At 46.0% G+C, this 5641-nt stretch overlaps 1 pseudogene; it reads left to right on the top strand.

Annotated features, from left to right (window-relative positions):
• Positions 1 to 4723: 4723 nt before the first annotated feature.
• Positions 4724 to 5094, top strand: LOC103630215 (probable isoaspartyl peptidase/L-asparaginase 2; annotated as a pseudogene).
• Positions 5095 to 5641: the final 547 nt, after the last annotated feature.

The following is a 5641-nucleotide window of genomic DNA, read 5'->3' as shown; positions in this document are numbered from 1 at the left end:
CAAAAAGAACACCCAAGTGAAGCGGGACAAGTCATCAACAATAACTAAACCATACTTACTTCCTCCTATGCTTAGATAGGCGACGGGTCCGAAGAGGTCCATATGTAGCAGCTCGAGGGGTCTTGATGTGGTTATCACATTCTTGCTGTGATGCGCTCCTCCCACCTGTTTACCTGCCTGACAAGCTGCACAAGGTCTATCTTTTTCGAATTGTACGTTAGTCAAACCTATCACGTGTTCTCCCTTTAGAAGCTTGTGAAGGTTCTTCATCCCCACATGTGCTAAGCGGCGATGCCACAACCAGCCCATGCTAGTCTTAGCAATTAAGCATGCATCTAGACCGGCCTCTTCTTTTGCAAAATCAACTAAGTAAAGCTTGTCGTCTAATACACCCTTAAAGGCTAGTGAACCATCACATCTTCTAAAGACAGACACATCTACATTTGTAAACAAACAGTTATATCCCATATTGCATAATTGACTAACAGATAGCAAATTATATCCAAGAGACTCTACTAAAAACACATTAGAGATAGAGTGCTCATTTGAGATTGCAATTTTACCTAACCCTTTTACCTTGCCTTGATTCCCATCACCGAATATTATTGAATCTTGGGAATCTTTGTTTTTGACGTAGGAGGTGAACATCTTCTTCTCCCCCGTCATATGGTTTGTGCATCCGCTGTCGATAATCCAGCTTGAACCCCCGGATGCATAAACCTGCAAGGCAAATTTAGGCTTGGGTCTTAGGTACCCAACTAATGTTGGGTCCTGCAAGGTTAGCACAAATATCCTTAGGGACCCAAATGCAAGTTTTGTCTCCCTTGCATCTTGCCCCTAATTTTCTAGCAACTATCTTCCTATCCTTTCTACAAATAGCAAAAGAAGCATTTAAAGCATGATATATTGTAGAAGGTTCATTTACTTTCCTAGGAATATTAACAACATTTCTCCTAGGCAAGTTATGAACAACATTTCTCCTACCAACATTTCTATCATGCACATAAGAAGAACTAGAAGCAAACATGACATGAGAATCAAAGGCATTATAACTCCTATAAGCATTTCTAGATTGTCTCCTATCATGGTACATAAAAGCATGGTTCTTTTGCACACTACTAGCCATAGGGGCCTTTCCTTTCTCCTTGGCGGAGATGGGAGCCTTATGGCTTGTCAAGTTCTTGGCTTCCCTCTTGTAGCCAAGTCCATCCTTAATTGAGGGGTGTCTACCAATCGTGTAGGCATCCCTTGCAAATTTTAGCTTGTCAAATTCATTCTTGCTAGTCTTAAGTTGGGCATTAAGACTAGCTAATTCCTCATTTAATTTAGAAATTGAAACTAAATGATCACTACAAGCATCAATGTCAAAATCTTTACACCTATTACAAGTTTCAACAATTTCTACACAAGAATTAGATTTACTAGCTACTTCTAGTTTAGCATTTAAATCATCATTAAAACTTTTTAGCTTAGCAATAGTTTCATGACAAGAAGATAATTCACTAGCATTTCATTCCTCTTAATTTCTAGAGCAAGAGATTTCTGAGCTTCTACAAATTTATCATGTTCTTCATACAACAAATCCTCTTGCTTTTCTAACAGTATATTCCTATCATTCAAGGCATCAATCAATTCATTAATTTTGTCTACCTTAGTTCTATCTAATCCCTTGAATAAGCATGAGTAATCTATCTCATCATCATCACTAGACTCATCCTCACTTGAAGAAGCATAAGTACTAGTATTAGGAGTGCTTACTTTCTTCTCCCTTGCCATGAGGCAAGTGTGACGCTCGTTGGGGAAGAGGAATGACTTGTTGAAGGCAGTGGCGGCGAGTCCCTCATTGTCGGAGTCGGACGAGGAGCAGTCCGAATCCCACTCCTTGCCAAGATGAGCCTCGCCCTTTGCCTTCTTATAGTTCTTCTTTTTCTCCCTCTTGTTCCCTTGATCCTGATCACTATCATTGTCGGGACAGTTAGCAATAAAATGACCAAGCTTACCGCATTTGAAGCATGAGCGCTTCCCCTTGGCTTTGGTCTTGCTTGGCTGTCCCTTGCGACCTTTAAGCACCGTCTTGAATCTTTTGATGATGAGAGCCATCTCTTCATTATTAAGTCCGGCCGCCTCAATTTGTGCCACCTTGCTAGGTAGCGCCTCCTTGCTTCGTGTTGCCTTGAGAGCAAGGGGTTGCGGCTCGTTGATCGGACCATTCAAGGCGTCGTCCACGTACCTCGCCTCCTTGCTGATCATCATTCGCCCGCTAACGAATTTCCCAAGAACTTCTTCGGGCGACATCTTGGTGTACCTGGGATTTTCACGAATATTGTTCACCAAATGAGGATCAAGAACGGTAAATGACCTTAGCATTAGGCGGACGACGTCGTGGTCCGTCCATCGCGTGCTCCCGTAGCTCCTTATTCTGTTGATAAGGGTCTTGAGCCGGTTGTATGTTTGTGTCGGCTCCTCGCCCCTTATCATCGCGAACCGTCCAAGCTCGCCTTCCACCAACTCCATTTTGGTGAGCAAGGTGACGTCGTTTCCCTCATGAGAGATCTTGAGGGTGTCCCAGATCTGCTTGGCATTGTCCAAGCCGCTCACCTTGTGATACTCGTCCCTGCACAAAGAGGCTAGCAACACAGTAGTAGCTTGTGCATTTTTATGAATCTGTTCATTAATAAACACAGGGCTATCCGAGCTATCAAATTTCATTCCACTTTCCACAATCTCCCAAATGCTTGGATGGAGAGAAAACAAGTGAGTACGCATTTTGTGGCTCCAAAATCCGTAGTCCTCTCCATCAAAGTGAGGGGGCTTGCCAAGTGGAATGGGGAGCAATTGAGCATTTGAACTATGCGGGATGCGTGAATAATCGAAAGAAAAGTTTGAGTTAACCGTCTTTCGTCTATCGTGGTCGTCGTCGTCCTTTTGGGAGGAGGAAGATTCGTCGCTGTCGTAGTAGACAATTTCCTTGATGCGCCTTGTCTTCTTCCTCCCATCTTTTCTTTTGTGGCCCGAGCCTGAGTCGGTGGGCTTGTCATCATTGGGCTCGTTGACGAAGGTCTCCTTCTCCTTGTCGTTGATCACCATCCCCTTGCCCTTAGGATCCATCTCTTCGGGCGGTTAGTCCTTCTTGAAGAGAACGGCTCTGATACCAATTGAGAGCACCTAGAGGAGGGGGTGAATAGGTGATCCTGTAACACTTAAAAATCTTAAGCCACAAAACTTGATTAATTGTTAGCACAGTAATTTGCCAAGTGGCTAGAGAAGGATCTCAACACAACACAATAACCAAGAGATATCAATCACAGAGATGGCACGGTGGTTATCCCGTGGTTCGGCCAAGACCAACGCTTGCCTACTCCACGTTGTGGCGTCCCAACGGACGAGGGTTGCAATCAACCCCTCTCAAGCGGTCCAAAGACCAACTTGAATACCACGGTGTTGCTTTGCTTTTCTTAATCCCACTTGCGAGGAATCTCCACAAATTGGAGTCTCTCGCCCTTACACTTAAAGTTCACAAAGAAGCACGGAGTAAGGGAGGGAAGCAACACACACAAATCCACAGCAAAATGCGCACACACGGCCAAGAATCGAGCTCAAAAGACTATCTCAAAGTTCTCACTAGAACGGAGCTCGAATCACTGAGAATGACAAACGAATGCGCAAAGACTGAGTGTGGATGATCAAGAATGCTCTAAGGTTGCTTTTTATTTTCCTCCATGCGCCTAGGGGTCCCTTTTATAGCCCCAAGGCAGCTAGGAGCCGTTGAGAGCAAATCTGGAAGGCCATTCTTGCCTTCTGTCGTTTGGCGCACCGGACAGTCCGGTGCACACCGGACACTGTCCGGTGCCCGATTTCCTTCCTTAAATAGCGAAGCCGACCGTTGGCGGCCTTGGAGCCGTTGGCGCACCGGTAAATTCCCGAGAGCGGCTAGTTCGCCCAAGTCAGTCTGGCGCACCGGACACTGTCCGGTGCACCACCGGACAGTCCGGTGCTCCCAGACTGGGCAGGTTCTTGGCTGCTCGAGCCAACTCATTTCCGATCCGATTTTTCCTGTTTCCAGCACTTAGACACAATACATTAGTCCATAAAACAATGTACTAAGCCTGAGAAACATACCTTTAACCTTGATTTGTACTTTGTCCATCCATGGGCATAGATTCACATTTAAGCACTTGTGTTGGCACTCAATCACCAAAATACTTAGAAATGGCCCAAGGGCACATTTCCCTTTCACCAAGGCCCTCGGGCTCGCGCAGATGGTGGTCGGCCTCGCCGCCGGCGTGCACTACTACACCGTCGTCTTCCACCACGCTGCGGCAGGGGCCGCGCCTCGCGCCAACTGGCGCGTGTACGCCGTGTACGCGGCCTGCTTCGCAATCGTGTGCGCCTGCGCGCGCGCCGAGAGGAGGAAGAAGGCCTACCTCACCCATGTGCGTGAATGTAACCCAGAATTTAGGAAGAAAAAGGAGGGTATAAAAGTAAAAGAATACGGGAGCAAGTTGTGATTTTCCTTTTTTTCCCCTTTTCTACATTTATTATTTATATAACATGTTCCCCTTAAATGCATCAATAGGGTGTTTGGCTGAGGAAAGAGGTTGTCCATCATTTTCTTACTCCTCATCTTGCTCATCAACCATGGTTGTTCTTTTTTTTCTACTTTTCGCGCTCGCGCAGTTCGACTACCTCATCCCGCCGATGGGGATGGACAAATGCAGCATGAATGGACAAGTGTAGCGCGAACAACGTGGACATCGACAACGTACGCAAGGCGGGCATGGTGATGAACGGGTTGCCCATCAGTGTGTACGCATCGGAGACGTTGGGGTGTGCGGCGGCCATATCCACAGACGGTTGATGAGCAAGATGCTCGGGCGCATTGGGGATTCACCGCTGATCAGGTTTGGCACATACCCATGCGGCGCGTGCGCCGTGTCGGGCACGCTCAAGTGGGACATGGCCACTGTCATGGAGTACAAGGGCCTACCCCTGCAGCAGGCCGTCGACTACTATGTCAGGGGCATGATGCAGAATATCCGAAGACAACTATTATCAATAATTAGCCAATATAAACTATTTACAAATCTTTACTAATGTTTACAAAATAGCATATCCCTATATCATTGTTTTTGAGGAAAAAATGGCCTATTAGTATTGACACATCGCGTATCCATAGGAAATCTCATAATTGATTAATAACATCTTGTTGACCACATGTGTAGCTATTAGACAATATATGGGTTTGATATATCACTACCGGAATCGCGTTCTTTGCCGAGTGTCTAAGACACTCGGCAAATGCTATTTTACACTCGACAAAGCCTTTGCCGAGTGTAACACTCGGTAAAGAACACTCGGCAAATATTTCATCGGTAAAGGGTTCTTTGCCGCATGGACCTTCGGTCCATGGGGATAGCTGTCTTCTCCGGCGAGGTTATACCCCTCTGCCGCAGGCTTGGTTCTAGGGTAGCAGCCCTAAGCGCTTGAGAGGGTCAGTGCAAGAGAGAGAGAGATTGGTTTGATAATGATCTTGTTTGATTTATTCCCTGCTGCCATGCGGCTTATAAATAGCCATATGGCTAACCAACTTCTCCTACAAACTCTCAAGTCTCAACTAACTCCTACTTTCTTGGACTTATCT

The sequence above is a fragment of the Zea mays genome, chromosome 6, assembly GCF_902167145.1.
Source record: "Zea mays cultivar B73 chromosome 6, Zm-B73-REFERENCE-NAM-5.0, whole genome shotgun sequence".
Classification (NCBI taxonomy): domain Eukaryota; kingdom Viridiplantae; phylum Streptophyta; class Magnoliopsida; order Poales; family Poaceae; genus Zea; species Zea mays.
The sequence above is the reverse complement of the archived record's forward strand: the minus strand, read 5'-3'. Positions and strand labels throughout refer to the sequence as shown.